This window comes from Elephas maximus, chromosome 6, assembly GCF_024166365.1.
Source record: "Elephas maximus indicus isolate mEleMax1 chromosome 6, mEleMax1 primary haplotype, whole genome shotgun sequence".
NCBI classification, from domain to species: Eukaryota; Metazoa; Chordata; class Mammalia; order Proboscidea; family Elephantidae; genus Elephas; species Elephas maximus.
In genome coordinates this window covers 135,546,352-135,562,822 of record NC_064824.1, presented here as the reverse complement: position 1 = coordinate 135,562,822, position 16,471 = coordinate 135,546,352, and the positions used below count along the sequence as shown (strand labels likewise).

Below are 16,471 nucleotides of genomic sequence, written 5' to 3'. Positions count from 1 at the left end.
AAAGGAGATATTTACCAAATTAAAAAAAACCAAACCATTGTTGTGGAGTCGCTTCCAACTCATAGCGACCCTACAGGACAGAGAACTGCCCCATAGGATTTCCAAGGAGTGGCTGGTAAACTTGAACTGCTGACCTTTTGGTTAGCAGCTGAGCTCGTAACCGCTATGCCACCAGGGTTCCATTTACCAACTATTTACTATGTATTAGACACTGTAGAAAGGCCTGTGTGCTTGTTTTGTGTGTCATCAAGTCGATTCCTACTCATAGCGACCCTACAGGAAGAGCAGAACTGCCCCATAGGGTTTCTGAGGCTGTAATCTTTTTTGTTTGTTTATTGTGCTTTAAGTGAAAGTTTATAGTTCAAGTTAGTTTCTCATACAAAAATTTATACACACATTGTTATGTGACCCTAGTTGCTCTCCCTACAATATGACAGTGCACTCCTCCTTGCCGCCCTGTATTTCCTGTGTCCATTCAGCCAGCCAAGGCTGTAATCTTTACAGAAGTAGACTGCCACATCTTTCTCCCTTGGAGTAGCTGGTGGATTTGAACCACTGATTTTCCGGTTAGCAGCTGAGTACTTAACTACTGCACCACTGACTCAATTTAGGAAGACCCTGTTTAAGTTATTGCGCAATCATGTTTCTAGCTCAGAACGTTTATAAACAATGTTTTAGAAGTTCTCTCTACAGTGATCTCCCTAAAACTACCTATAAAGTTTAGCCCAGGGGGCGGTGAGTAGAACTGGGCCGTGGCTCACAAACACAGGGCTGGGCTGGGTGTAGAAAGAGGTAAGGCAAGGAGGGGGTGAGGGGAGACACTGAGAGAAGTCAGAGGCAGGGGGCTAAGCACCCCCACCCCCAGTCAGGCGCGGGGGATCAAGCGCCACCCCGAGTCAGAGGCCAGGGACCGAGAGCCCCGCCTCCAGTCAGAGACCAGAAGCCTAGAACCACCCTGAGTCAGGGGCCAGGGGCCGAGGGCCTCCCCAAGTTGGAGAGCAGGAGGCAGACGCTCTCTCCTTGCTTGGCACACCACGCGCACACCTACATCACTGCGTTCAAGATACCCGCCCGCTCAGCAAACATCTGTCAAGTGTCTGCCCTAGATCTGAGGCCTCACAGAACAAGGCGGGAAAGGCACCTGCTCGCACAGGACTTACATTGGGGAGAGACAGACGAACACGGGCCACGAAGACCAGAGAGCAGGGTCACGGGAATGGGGTGAGTGGAAGGCCCGTGCTCCCTGGGAACCTACCGATGGCCCTGAGGTTGGCACAAGCCAGGTGTGTTTGAGGAGCAGAAAGGTTGAGCGTCAAATGGTACCATGACCACTGTCCTATCTGTGGCCGTCGGAGTGTGGGCCTCTGGAACACGGGGGGCCAAGAGCTTCCGCTCCATGTCGTCAGCACCAGGCACACTTAAGATTCTCACATTCAGGAAAACAAAACACGACTTTAAGAGATCATGTAATCCAACTCCTTATTATAAAACTCAAGTCATATAACTTCAGTCCCCTGAGCCCAGTCACTGAGTTGTCCAATCACTACACCACTGTTGGTGTGTGTGTCGTCAAGTCGATTCTGGCTCACAGCCACCTTAAGAGACACAGCAGAGCTGCCGTATCGGGATTCCTAAGCTGTAATCTTTATAGGAGCAAATCATCAAGTCTTTTCTCCCACACAACCACTGGTATGTTCAAATTGTCGACTTTTCAGTTAGCCAAGCGCTTAACGCCTGTGTCACCAGTCACTACACTGGCTCCCTCAGGTACGCTCTATGAAGAGATGACCTCTTTCATTAAACAGGCTATCACACGTAAGAACCCTGGTGACGTGGTGGTTACGTGCTTGGCTGCTAACTAAAAAAAGACAGCTATTCAAACGCAGCAGCTGCTCCACGGGAGAAAGACGTGGCAGTCTGCTCCTGTAAAGATTACAGCCTAGGAAATCCTACGGGGCAGCTCTACTCTGTCCTGTAGGGTCACTATGAGTCAGGATCTATTCGGCAGCAGCGGGTCTGGTTTTTTTTTGTTGCTGTTAGTCACCCACATTTCTGCCAAGCCATGGTGAAATGAACAAGCGTGCACTAAAAATATTTTCGTTAAATACAGATTTTATAAGCTTTGCAATAAGAAAATTTTTCACAAAATATTGATTTAAAAAAAACAAGCAAATTATTTTATCTAGCCTCAGTCACAGTCTGGCTTTCAAAACCCACACAGAACACTGTATTTTTATAAAATCTTTTGTTTTTTTTTTTAATATTTTCCGATGATAGGTATAATGTGAAATATTAAAACAAAGAACTGGACCCTTGGGCCAGGTCAGGACCTCAAAACACTGGTCTCTGCAGCTACCTTATTCTTCAGCTTCCTTTTCCTGTTTATTCAACAACGGGAGGAGGAGGAACACAAAAGTTGCTGCTTTTAGAAATTCTCATGGATTCTAATTTAAGGTGAATCAGAGAGGAGGGAAACATTTCTCCTAACCAACAGACGTTACTGTGATTTAACATTTGTGTGTAGTATGTTTTATTTAGGTAAAATGCAAAGAACATAAAATGCGCCGTTTTAACCATTTTAAAGTACACAACTCAGTGACACTGGTACCTTCACAAAGTTGTGCAACCATCACTACCTAATTCCAGAACACTTTCATCACCCCGAAAAGAAATCCCATACCCATTTGGCAGTCTCCCCTCACCCCCAGGTCCCCCCGCTCCTGGCAGCCATCTACTGCCTGTCTCTATGGATTTCCCTATTCTGGACATTTCATATAAATGGACTCACAGCATAGGCGGCCTTTTTTATCAGGCTTCTTAGCAAAGCGTTTTCAAGGTTCACCCATGTGATGGCATGTATCAGTACTTCATTCCTGTCATTGCACAAATAGAGTACATTTTGTTTATCCATTCATCCGTTCTGGGAAACCCTGGTGGCGCAGCAGTTAAAACCAGTTCGAATCCACCAGGTGCTCCTTGGAAACTCTATGGGGCAGTTCTACTCCGTCCTATAGGGTCACTATGGGTCAAAATCAACTCGACAGCAATGGGTTTTTTTAATTTTTATTTTTTTCCATCAGTTTTGACGCATAGAAGATTTTAATTTTGATGAGGTCCCATTTATGTTTTTTCCTTTGTTGTTGGTGTCTTTCACGTGACATTAAAGAAACTGTTGCCGAATCATGGAGATTTACCCGTTTCGTGTGTGTGGTAAAGATTCAAATTCATTTTTGCCCATCTGAGCACGCGGTCATCCCAGCATAGCTGGTTGAAAACTATTCTTTCCCACATTGAATGGTCTTCGCACCTTTGTGAAAATCAACTGGCCGCAGGTGTATGGGCTTCTGTCCGGGCTCTCACTTCCATTCCACTGGTCTCTATGTTTATCGTTAGGCCAGCACCATACCCTTTTGATTCAATAAGTTCTGAAATCAGGAGGGTGAGTCCTCCAACTTTCTTCTTCTTTTTCAAGATTGTTTTGGCTCTTTGTGGGTCCCTTGCAATTCCATGTGAATTTTAGGATCGACTTATTCATTTCTGCAAAAACAGGCCATTGGAATTTTGATAGGGATCACAGTAAACCTATTGCTTTGGGTAACACTGCCATCTTTACCATACTGTCTTTCCATTTATATATAGGTCTTCTTTAATTTTTTTTGTAGCTTGCAGTGTACAAGCCTTACTTCCTTGGTTAAGTTTATTCCTAAGTATTTTATCCTTTTTGACGCTATTATGAGTGGAATTGTTTTCTTACTTTCCTTCAGGGATTGTTCATTGCTAACATAAGAGAAACACAACTCATTTCTGTATACTGATCTTGCATCCTGCAACTCTGCTGAACTCTACTGGCTCTAATAATTATTTGTGGAATTTTCAGAATTTTCTATATATGTGATCAAGGAGGCCCAGTGGCACAGTGGTTAAGTGCCCAGTTGCTAACCGCAAGGTCAGTAGTTCAAGCCCACCACTGTTCCAGCAGGAGAAAGATGTGGCAGTCTGCTTCCGTAAAGATTTATAGCCTTGGAAAGCTTATGAGGCAGCTCTACCCTGTCCTATAGGGTGGCTGTGAGTCGGAATCGACTCAACGGTAAGGTTTTTTTTGTTTTTTTATGTATGCACATAACATCACGTCATTTCCAATCTGAATGCCTTTCATTTCTTTTTCTTGCCTAACTGCCCTAGCTAGAACTTCCAGTACAATGCTATATACGAAAGGCAAGAGATGACATCCTTGTCTTCTTCCTGATCTTAGGGGGAAAGTATTCAGCCTTTCACCATTAAGTATGATGTTAGCTGTGGGCTCGTCATAAACGTCCTTTATCAGACTGAAGAAGTTCCTTTCTATTCCTGGTCTGTTGAATGCTTTTTTTTCTTTTTTAATAAGGAAAGGGTGTTGGGGTTTGTCAAATGCTTTCTGCGTCTATCGAGATGATCACGCGGTTCTGTCCTCCCTTCAATTCTGTTAATGTGCTCTATTACATAGATCCGTTTTCATCTTTCGAGCCACTTTTGCATTCCTGGGATAAATCCCATTTGGTCATGGTGTATAATCCTTTTAATATGCTGCAGGGTTTGGTTTGCTAGTATTTTGTTGAGGGTTTTCCCATCTACACTTACACGGGATACTTTTCTTGTGATGTTTTTGTCTGGCTTTGGTATGAGGGCAATACTGGCCTCAAGGACAAAGTAAGGAAGTATTCCCTCCTTTTCTAACTTTTGGGAGAGTTTGAAAAGGACTGGTGTTAATTCTTTTCCAAACATTTCGTAGAATTCCTCAGTGAAGCCATCTGGTCCCGGGCTTTTCTTTGCTATAAGTTTTATTATGATGATAATTAATACTACTGATTCAATCTCTGTAATTTTTACAGGTATTCGACCTCTTTGTTACAGGTCTATACAGGTTTTCTATTTTTCTGGAGTCCATCTTGGTAGTCTGTGTGTTTTTAGGAATTTTCCCATTTCACCTAAAAAAAAAAAAAAAACTCTCTTCTAATCCTTTTTTTTTTTTTTCCCCTGCAAGGTCAGTAGTTAACACCCCCACCTTCCATCCCCGATTCTACTAATTTGAGTCTTCTCTCTTTCTCTTAATTTTGTGAAGCTAAAGGTTTGTCAATTCCACTGATCTTTTCAAAGAATCAATTTTTGGTTTCGTTGACTTTATTGCTTTTCTATTCTGTGATTTAAATTTTCGTGGGTTTTTACTTCAATCACCCATCTACTGATTCCACGTGTTTAAGTAATTCTCATCAGTTACTGTCTTGTCTATAAACCAAAAACCGTCGAGTTGATTCCAACTCATAGCGACCCTATAGGACAGAGTAGAACTGCACCACAGAGTTTCCAAGGAGCGCCTGGCGGATTTGAACTGCCGACCCTTTGGTTAGCAGCCGTAGCACTTAACCACTACGCCATCAAGGTTCCCTCTGTCTATAAAATTTGGGCAAATGTTTCTTTAATTATTAAATCTGGGGTGTGTTTTAATAGTTGAAAGTTTTTTATTAGTAAAACAAACACAGTAAGAGAAAGATAATATACTTTGCTTTGGATAACTTCGGGATTTTATTAGGAGTTATGCAATAGGATATTTACAGAAGATAGCAATGAGATTTTTTATGTCCTGTTCTGTTTCAGATCTTGGTTCCACTGGCCCTGTGACAACCTTTACAAGCTGGAGTGCCCATATTGTTTCTCGTTTGAGAAGCATGTGTCGAAGCAGGAGGGTGGGGGTGAGAGGGGTATTGGGCACCACTAGGCAGGCAAGTTATTGCCAAAACCATTCACGATATAACCAAAAACTGGCTTTTCCAGGTGGGTGTTTCCTTCCAAGACCATTCTAGTGGTCAATAGCTAACCTCTCACATTGTGAGAACCATCACAGAAGATCTCCAACAAAGAAAACTCACCCCACATCTCTTCAGTCACTGCCAAATCCGCACCCTTAGCTGCCCACAGGCCAGCTATGACTGGGCCTGCCTCTCTGTGCAGCCCCTCGCTTCTCAGACCCCATCTGCACCTGCTGCCCCAGCACAGGCCACTTGGGATTCCTGATACCTGCCCAGCTGTTGGAACCACAGGCCCACATATGACTCTACCTCTTTGGAATGCATAATCTCTGCAAGCTCCCAACAGCCCTCAGGGCCCCTAGAAGCTTCCCCGGGCACAGCAAGCAGTGGTGGTGCCTGGAGGGCCGGCGGACTCCTGCCTCTTCCTCTCTGCTCCTCACACCGGAGCAGGGCTCTTCAGGAGGCAAGGAGAATGGGAAGCTGGTTCTGAGAGAGATTTGGGGGCTTGGGTCTCCTATCCAAACCCTTGATCTCAGAGAGCCAGTGAGGGCATGGCAGGACCAAGCGGCAAAGTGAATGAACAATACGAGGGTGGCTGGGCAGAAGTTACAACGGCCTCTGCACTCCCCGGGGCTCACCCAGGCTCACTGAGGACAGCAGTGTCTGATGCAGCTCATTTCCGTTCTGGCAGGAGCCAGAGGACCAGCTGCCAGAGGATGACAGCGACGTCACCTCGGGTCATCTGGCTGGCTGCCCCACCCACTCGGACCAGGTTTCCCAAGAGTTCAAATGAGAAGACGGAGGAATCAGGTCCAGAGGCTAGTGACAAGGACAGCTCACTGATTCACCACCGGGCTGAGTCACCGAATCAAAGCTGCCACGTTCTGTCCAACGATTGCTCATCATGGATCTGGACGGGCATCTGATCTGTAAACAATACCTCAAATGACAAAAATAGCAATGCTGTGTTCTACTGGAGCCACAGGCCAAACCAAACACCTTTGCAGCAACACAGGCCAGGCCCCAAACCTGCACCCATCCAAAGGCCGCAGGCAGTGAGGCACAGGATGGGCGTGGCCAGGCCATATGAGAGAGAAGGGTCTGGGGACACACGGCTCAAGTGAGGGCCTAACATGGTGTAGAGGCTCCAAGAAGGTACAATGTGCTCCACTACATGACATCACAGGGAAGGAGCTTAGTTCTTATGTCCAGGGGAAAACATGTGGAGAACTGTCCATGATAGCATGGGGTCACGTGAGAAGGCTGATTGCAGGTGTGAGTTGTGGCTGCCACGGGGCACACCACCACCCAGATCCCCCATTAGGAGAGACCCTGTGTTAGGACCCACCTCACCTTTCAAGCTGTAGCCACACTCAGGCTCCTAATGACTGAGGACTGAGCCAGCTCTGGGGGCTGGCTGTCTCCGCCCACCTTGAGACTCCTCAGACAGACAGTCTTGGCTCTGAAGCACCCCAGTGGGCGGGCTGAGACCTTGTCGGGTCTGCACGGTAATCGGAGGCCTCCCCACCCCCACCCCATCCTGCTTCCTCTGATCCTCTCCTTTCACAGGTGTCAGACCGGCATCCCTGCCTGAAGTCTCTCCTGCCCATCCTATCCCCTCTCCCATAAACCTCGTGCTCTCCAACTCCATCTCAGCCTCTGCTTCCCAGGCCCAGGGAGGACTACCTGTCAAGCCCACTACAGAGGAAAGCACAGCAACAGACCAGTGGTTTAATTAGAAATGGTTTCATTAAGGTTCTCACCAGCTCAGGGTGCACAGATTCAAAAACGAATAAAAGTAACCAGCAGGCTCCCCCTTCTGGGAAGACGGAATAGACTAGACGTACCTTTCAGTACTCCTTCTGCTAAGTACAACTAGATACCCTGGACATTCTGTATAAAACAAACGTAGGACTGAATGGTGGAGAAGGGGAGGCAGACTGGCTAGGGACCTCGGGACCCAAGGAATGACACCGTGGTGTGTCCCCTGGGTTTTCTTTTTTGTCTCATGTATTCCAGACCAGGAGCTGAAGAAGCCAGCGACCTAGAAACGCCAATTGGCACAGGGGAAAAGGCTCCAAAGAAGCCTGCTCTCTAGCCAGAGGCTCAGGAAGGGGACAGCCTAGCAAGGCAGAAAACATTTAGACGCTAACTGCTGTACTCCAGCCAGACACTGCAGAAAACCGGTGGTCCCACCCTACCACCACCAGTGAAGGCAGGGTGGGGAGCCTAGACGTCCACCCTCATAGGCTGGAATGAGGGGTCCCAACACCCCCGCCAGGTGGTATCAGAGAAGGCCAAGAAGGGAGCCAGAAATTCCACCCCTGCCAGCCAGTCACAAGCCCCACCTCCCTCAGTGTCAGAGGACACACAGATGCCAACATGCACACAAAAGATGCTAGTGTGCCATCATTAGCCATCGTTGTAGTGGTTGTTTCTAATTCTGTGAAGTCTGTTCTATGAGCAGAACAGCCTCATAGTTTTCTTCGCTGTAATCTTTATGGGAGCAGATTGCCAGGTTTTTCTTCCACAGAGCCGCTGGTGGGTTCGAACTGCTGCCAAGTGCTTAACGATTTAAAAAAAAATTCGCATTTACAAAAAAAAAAAAAGCACTGCTGTCAAGTCAATTCTGACCTTATAGGACAGAGCAGAACTGTCCCACAGGGTTTCCAAGAAGCACCTGGTAGATTTGAACTGCCAACCTTTTGGTCAGCAGCCATAGCTCTTAACCACTACACCACCAGGGTTTCTACAATTAGCATTAGGAGGAGCAAATTAAACCACTGCATACCTATCAGAATGACTAAAATAAAAAACACAGCACCCATGCTGGTGAGGATGTGGACAAAGTGGACGGCTCACACATCACTGGTGGGAACGTAAAATGGCACAGCCACTCTGGAAAACGGTTTGGCAGTTTCTTAAAAAACTAAACATGCAACTACATACAGCCCAGCAGTGCACTCCTGGGCACTGAGCCCAGAGAAATGAAGACTTTTGTTCACATAGAAACCTGTACACAAATGTTTACAGCAATCTGATTCATAACTGCCAAAAAATGGAAACAACCCAGATGTCCTTCAGTGGGTGAACGGTTAAATTGTGATACATCCACACTGTGGAACACAACTCAGCAACCAAGCTACCGATCCACACAATGACCTCAATGAATCACCAGGGAACCAGCATGGCTAAAAAAAGCCAATCCCAAAGGAGACACACTGTATGACTCCATTCTTGAAGTGACAAATTACAGAAATGGAGAACAGATGAGGGGTCACCAGGGGTTAAGAAGCGGGTGGGGGATGGAAGAAAGTGGATTTGGCCATAAAAGGGCAGTATGAAGGATCCTGTGGTGATAGAATGTTCCAGATCTTGACTGTATCAATGTCAATATCCTGGCTGTGACTGTATACTACAGTTTTGTAAACTGTTACCACTGGGAGAAAACTGGGTAAAGGGTTTATAGGATCTCTCTGTATTTTTCCTACGACTGCATGTGAATTTATAATTACCTCAAAATTAAACTAAAAAAAAAATACAGTTGACAACATTCTGTAGTAACTAAAATGTTAGAATTAGGAAAACCAAGGAGTACCTCCAGAACAATTCTGTACTCTTCAAGGACACAAACAGAAACCCTGGTGGTGCAGTGGTTAAGAGCTACTGCTGCTAACCAAAAGGTCAGCAGTTCAAATCCACCGGGCACTCCCTGGAACCTCTATGGGGCAGTTCTACTCTGACCTACAGGGTCGCTATGAGTTGGAATCAACTACAGGGCGACAGGTTTTTTTTTTTTTTAAAGGATAAGGGCAGGTGTGTTCTCCTCAGCACAAAGTACAAATGTAATCTTATCTCACTGAAGTCCTTTATCCACAGTGAGTGCAAACTGCAGGAAGGCCTGACTTGCCAAGACAGGCATTATGCCAATACACCTTCAGTATACAGCCTCGAGCTGCTCTGCCTTGGTCAACAATTGCCCAAGACAAGGGGCAAACACGAGTGCTGAGTCCCAGTGCCGTGTCCTCAGGCTGGGGCAGCAGGGACCTCGCCTGGGTGCTCAAGCCTAGCTGAGACAGAGTGCGCAGGAAATGGCAGAACTCGAGCAATCAGTGGAGCTGTGTCTGCCAGAATACCAGTATTGAGCAGAGGACGTGGGGACCGCAGAATGCTCTCAAGCAGCAGGCACGTCCTGTGGGGCCACCACACTACTCTCCCCCCTCCCCCCATAAAGAACAGTGTACACAACACCAGAGAAACTGCCAGAACAAGTGTTCCAAAAATAGCTGCCTCTAAGCTCCAGACCCACAGACCCACTGCCCCAAGGAGGGCCACAGGCACATACCTGCCCCTCCTGAATGCTGCTGACCAGGCCACCCTGACCACTGCCACCCAATGCCCAGTCAGAGACTTCTCTCAACTTCAACCCCTCTCCACACCCATCCTCAGCTCAGGCCTCAAGTCTTCCCTTTCTCCCTGAGAAATAAAGCCAGAAGCCCAGTCCCTCACTGGAACAAACAAACGCATGGTGCTCACATTCAACGGGGCAGGCAGACAATAAACCATATAATAACTAAATTACATAGTATGTGGAGTACTAGCTGGTGACAGCACTTTAAAAATAGATCAAAAAAGGCAGTCAGGTGGAGGGCAAGGCCAGGCACTCAGGGTTGGCCCCCAGAGAGGCAGCTTCAAAACAGAGACTGGAATGAAGAGGGAAGGGAAGAGCTAAGTGAATGAAGGCCTCAGGTGGGAGCCTGGCTGGTGGGCAGAGCTAGAAAGGGGGAAGGAGCAGGAGAGAGCAGGCAGAACAGGCAACTTTTCCTCCTGGTGGAATGAGGGCCCGGCAGCGTCTACGTGGAAGGCAGGCACATCTGCCTTAGGTGTAAGGAAGGCATATTCTGGTTGCCTCCTTCAGCGGTGACAGCAAGCGGGTGGGGCAGAAGTCAGGGTACTTTTCTGGGGGCCACTCGATAAACCCGTCAGATGATGGTGAAGTCAGTGGAGGTGGGAGGTGGGGGAGACTGGACTCTGGAGATACTCTGGAGGCACAGCCAACAGGGTTTCCTGACATGTTGGGTGGGGTGAGAGACAAAGGAAAAGCCAACAATCACTCCCTGGTTGCCATCTTGAGATGGGAAAGGAGCATATTAGGCAGCATTACAGGTGAGGGGGTTTGCGGTTCAATTCTGGATGTGCTGAGATGGGAGAGTCTGTTAAAATCATGGCACAGAACACTGCCTCAATCCCAGGTTCCTCATCCCTCACCCACGAGATCTTCACTGAGAGCCTGCCTCCATTAAAGAAGTGTTAAAGACAAGGTGGAGAAATGAGGTCACTCACACATTACCACCACAGTGAAAGTTTAACAAAACACAATTTGGGATAGAAACTTGTCATCTCTCATCATGTTGAAGGTGAACTCGCTTGGCAAATATACCCTTAGAAACAGAGACTCCTGACCCCATGCCCAAGGAGACGGGTATGAGAATCTCTACAGTAGCAGTGTATGGGAGTGTCTGTGGCAGTGCCGTGTGGGAGTGTACGTGGCAGCGAATGTGGGAGCGTACATGCCAGTGCTCTATGGGAGTGTCCGTGGCAGCGCCGCGCGGGAGTGTACGTGACAGCGCCGCGCGGGAGTGTACGTGGCAGCGCCGCGCGGGAGTGTACGTGGCAGCGCCGCGCGGGAGTGTACGTGGCAGCGCCGCGCGGGAGTGTACGTGGCAGCGCCGCGCGGGAGTGTACGTGGCAGCGCCGCGCGGGAGTGTACGTGGCAGCGCCGCGCGGGAGTGTACGTGGCAGCGCCGCGCGGGAGTGTACGTGGCAGCGCCGCGCGGGAGTGTACGTGGCAGCGCCGCGCGGGAGTGTACGTGGCAGCGCCGCGCGGGAGTGTACGTGGCAGCGCCGCGCGGGAGTGTACGTGGCAGCGCCGCGCGGGAGTGTACGTGGCAGCGCCGTGCGGGAGTGTACGTGGCAGCGCCGTGTGGGAGTGTACGTGGCAGCGCCGTGTGGGAGTGTACGTGGCAGCGCCGTGTGGGAGTGTATGTGGCAGTGCTGTGTGGGAGTGTATGTGACAGTATTGTGTGGCAAGTATGTGGCAGCGCTGTGTGGAGTGTACGTGGCAGCGCTGTGTGGGAGTGTACGTGGCAGCGCTGTGTGGGAGTGTACGTGGCAGCGCTGTGTGGGAGTGTACGTGGCAGTGCTGTGTGGAGTGTATGTGGCAGCGCTGTGTGGGAGTGTATGTGGCAGTGCTGTGTGGAGTGTCCAGGACAGTGCTGTAGGGCAGTGCTGTGTGGCAGCGCTGTGTGGGAGTGTATGTGGCAGTGCTGTGTGGGAGTGTATGTGGCAGCTCTGTGTGGAGTGTATGTGGCAGCGCTGTGTGGGAGTGTATGTGGCAGTGCTGTGTGGGAGTGTATGTGGCAGTGATGTACGGCAGTGTTGTGTGGCAGTGCTGTGTGGCAGTGTATGTGGCAGCGCCGTGTGGGAGTGTATGTGGCAGCGCTGTGTGGAGTGTATGTGGCAGCGCTGTGTGGAGTGTATGTGGTAATGCTGTGTGGAGTGTATGTGGCAGTGCTGTGTGGGAGTGTCTGGAGCAGTGCTGTGTGGGAGTATATGTGGTCGCCCTGTGTGGGAGCGTCCGGGGCAGTGCTGTGTGGCAGTGTCCGTGGCAGTACTGTTCCTAACGGCAAAAATCTGGAAAAACCCAACTCGATGGTGAGATATTCCATACACAGGCCATGAAAACTAACTACAGAGAGCCGTGGTCCTCAACCCTGGCTGCCCCTGTAAAAAGTTCTCAAGCTCATGCCCCACCCCAAAGAAACTCTGATTTAATTCCAGGAATCAGTGGCTTTAAACCTTCAGCCACTTAACATATCCATATCAAGAATTCTCAGAAACAACTCTGTGTGAAAAAAGGAGGTGTAAGCAATGATACTATTTATGTGACATCTTACCATAGCCCAAACAATACTATTTGTCGAACACCAAACTCAGAAAAGTGGGGATGTTGGGGTGGGAGGACGGGAGAGACAGGATAGGAAAGGGCATGCTAAGGGCCTCAATTATATCCACAGTGTGTGTCTCAGGCTAGGAAGTGTACACAGTTGTTCATTCTGTTACTTTATTAATGCCTGAAATATTTCATTATTTTTAAACTCGGTAAATGTTTTGGAACCAAGTGCTAACATACCCAAGCCAGAGCTAGAAACCTGGAGAGTCCCGCCTGGTATTTGCAACTCAGTCTTAGAGAAGGGCGTGGGTCAGTCTGAAAGCCTGTTTGCAGATGATCCTATTGGTAAAACTCAGGGAGTCTCCTGAGCCCTGAGCTTAGTATCCACTCATTCTAAAACCACGGGCACATTGCTCACCACATGTACCACCTCTACGAACTGTTCCCGTGGCTTCTCCCACCGCCCTCCAGGCCTCACCCCCACGCATGACTGTTCTTTCACAGCAGACGCAACCCCTCTTCATTTGTCTCTCACGCCTCCCATCCTAGAGTAGCCTCTTCAATCCTAAATAGCTGGTTGAGTGTATGAAAATAAGGTGCTGCTTTATGAAGCACCGCCCCCTGCTCTGGCAGGGGTTAGGGCCCTTAGATGGAAGCTTTCAGAGACCACCAAACACCTTTACCAGCGTAGCCTTCCGTGAATCTGAGTGGCGTCCACTGGAAACTAACATGGAACCCCAGAAACGTCCTTGTTGAGAATTCTTGAAGCATACAGGGAAACATGTCCTGCTGCTCAAATGATAACTTGTGTACAAAGCTTCAACAATGGGACCGGCCACGTGACAGAGATGGGCCACACAGCCTAGTGGCTAGGAACACAATCAAGTCAGAGTTCTCGGTACAAATCACTTACTCTCTCTGAACCTCAACTTCTTAACCTGAAAACTCCAGGGGCACTGGAGGACTAAGTGTGACCATCCAAGAATGGCATTTGGCCAGGATCAGTACCAGTGGTAGCCATCACCCATTATGGTCCAGAAGACGGTCACTGGTCCGCAGGGAGCCTGTGGGTTTCCCATCCCCTGGGGTGGCATGCAGAACAGCTAGCACAGTCCAGGGCATAGGAGATGACATATGGAAGCAGGTGGTTGGTTCAGCGGTTATTCCTACAGCGAGTGTGGACAACACCAGCAGATGCCAGGCACTGGGCACCGAGCAGTCCCATGGGCTCTGTTATGGAATGAATGGTGTCCCCCAAAAAACTTACGCTGGGGATTTAATCCCCATACCTGGAAACATGACCTAGTCTGGAAATGGGGTCTTTGAAGATTTTATCAGTTAACAGGAGGTCATAACAGATAGGGTGGGTCCTGATCCCATCTGAGTGGTGTCCTCATGCAAGAGGAGAGGAGACAAGGGACGTGTGGAGGGAAGATGGCCATATGACAATGGGGCTATCCTGAAGCTGTAAGCCAAGGAGCGCCGGGGGCTGCCAGGAGTGAGACAGGCAAGAAAGGATCTTTTCCCCTTCGGAGGGAGCATGGCCTGCTGACACCCTGAATTCAGACTCCCAGCCTCCAGACTGAAAGACGACAAATCTCTGCTGTTTAAAGCCACCCACTTGGTGGCACTTTGTTACAGAGCCCTAGGCAACTAGCACAGCACCTAAGAGGGCCTGCCTGCGAGGGCGTGGAGAGGCTCCATGGGCAAAACAGTGAGGGTTGAGCGCTGTGTAGAACTGTCCCATCTCCTCAGGGCTTGTTTAGGAATCTGGGGGAACTGCCTCCAGTGATAAAACTCAGGTAACAGAATTCACTGCAGAGAGCCTTACTCCACATGCAGGCTTTCAGTCTGGCCAGGTGAGGAACAAAGACTGCTTAAAACATGTGGATGAAGACACATCAACGCACACATACAAAAAGAAGAAAGGGCCAAAATTAAAGAATTATCCCTACAACTTGAACAAATAGAAAGAGAGCAACAAAAGAAACCCACAGGCACCAGAAGACAGTAAATAATAAAAATTAGAGCAGAACTTAATAAAATAGAGTGTTCTCTATTTTTAAAAAAATTGAAGGGTTAAGACCAAAAGCTAGTTCTTTTAAAAAATTAATAAAATCGATAAACCATTGGCCAAACTGACAAGAGAAAAACAGGAGAGGAAGCAAATAACCTGAATAAGATTGAGCTGGGCGATATTACAGCAAACCCAACCGAAATTAAAAGAATCATATCAGATTACTATGAAAACTTACACTCTAACAAATCTGAAAACCTAGAAGAAATGGATGAATTCCTAGAAACACACTACCTACCTAAACTAACACAAACAAAGGTAGAACAATTAAATAGACCCATAACAAAAGAAGAGATTGAAAAGGTAATCAAAAAAACTCTCAACAAAAAAAAAGCCCTGGTCTGGATGGCTTCACTGCAGAGTTCTACCCAAACTTTCAGAGAAGAGTTACCACTACTACTAAAGGTATTTCAGAGCACAGAAAAGAATGGAATACTCCCAAACTCATTCTAGGAAGCCAGCATATCCACGAAACCAAAACCAGGTAAAGACACCACAAAAAAAGAAAATTACAAAGCTATATCCCTTATGAACTAAAAAATGAACTAGGATGCAAAAATCCTCAACACAATTCAATCGAATAGAATTCAGAAACTTATCAAAAAAAATAATTCACCCTGACCAAGTGGGATTCATACCAGGTATGCAGGGATGGTTCAACATTAGAAAAACAATCAATGTAATCCATCACATAAATAAAAGACAAGAACCACATGATCTTATCAATTGATGCAGAAAAGGCATTTGACAAAGTCCAATACCCATTCATGATAAAAACTCTCAGCAAAGTAGAAACAGAAGGAGAACTCCTCAACATAATAAAGGGCATTTATACAAAGCCAACAGCCACCATCATCCTAAATGGAGACGGTCTGAAAGATGGGGAACCACACAAGGATGCCCTTTATCACCACTCTTATTCAACATTGTGCTGAGGTCCTAGCCAAAGCGATTAGGCTAGATAAAGAAATAAAGGGTATCCAGATTGGTAAGAAAGAAGTATCTCTATTTGCAAATGACATGATCTTATACACAGAAAACCCTAAAGAATCCTCAAGAAAGCTACTGAAACTAACAGAAGAGTTCAGCAGACTATCAGGATACAAGATAAACATACAAAAATCAGTTGCATTCCTCTACACCAAAAAAGAGAACATTGAAGAAGAAATGACCAAATGAATACCATTTACTGTAGCCCCCAAGAAGATAAAATACTTAGGAATACATCTAACCAGAGATGTAAAAGACCTATACAAAGAAAACCACAAGACACTACTGCAAGAAACCAAAAGAAATCTACATAAATGGAAAAATATACCCTGCTCATGGATAGGAAGACTTAACATTATAAAAATTTCTATTCTATCAAAAGCGATCTATAGAGACAATGCAATTCCAATCCAAACTCCAATGACATTTTTTAATGAGTTGGAGAAACAAATCCCTAACTTCATATGGAAGGGAAAGTGGCCCTGGATAAGTAAAGCATTACTGAAAAAGAACAAAGTGGGAGGCCTCACACTACCTGATTTTAAAACATATTATAGTGCCACAGCAGTCAAACAGCCTGATGCTGGTACAACAACAGATACGTAGACCAATGGTACAGAACTGGGAATCCAGACATAAATCCATCCACATACGAGCAGCTGATATTTG

At 47.3% G+C, this 16,471-nt stretch overlaps 1 protein-coding gene across 5 annotated transcripts in view; it reads right to left on the bottom strand.

Moving 5' to 3' along the window:
• Positions 1 to 16,471, bottom strand: part of DGKD (diacylglycerol kinase delta) — a 130,457-nt gene that overhangs the window by 44,469 nt on the left and 69,517 nt on the right. The gene's annotated exons all lie outside the window — the stretch shown is intronic.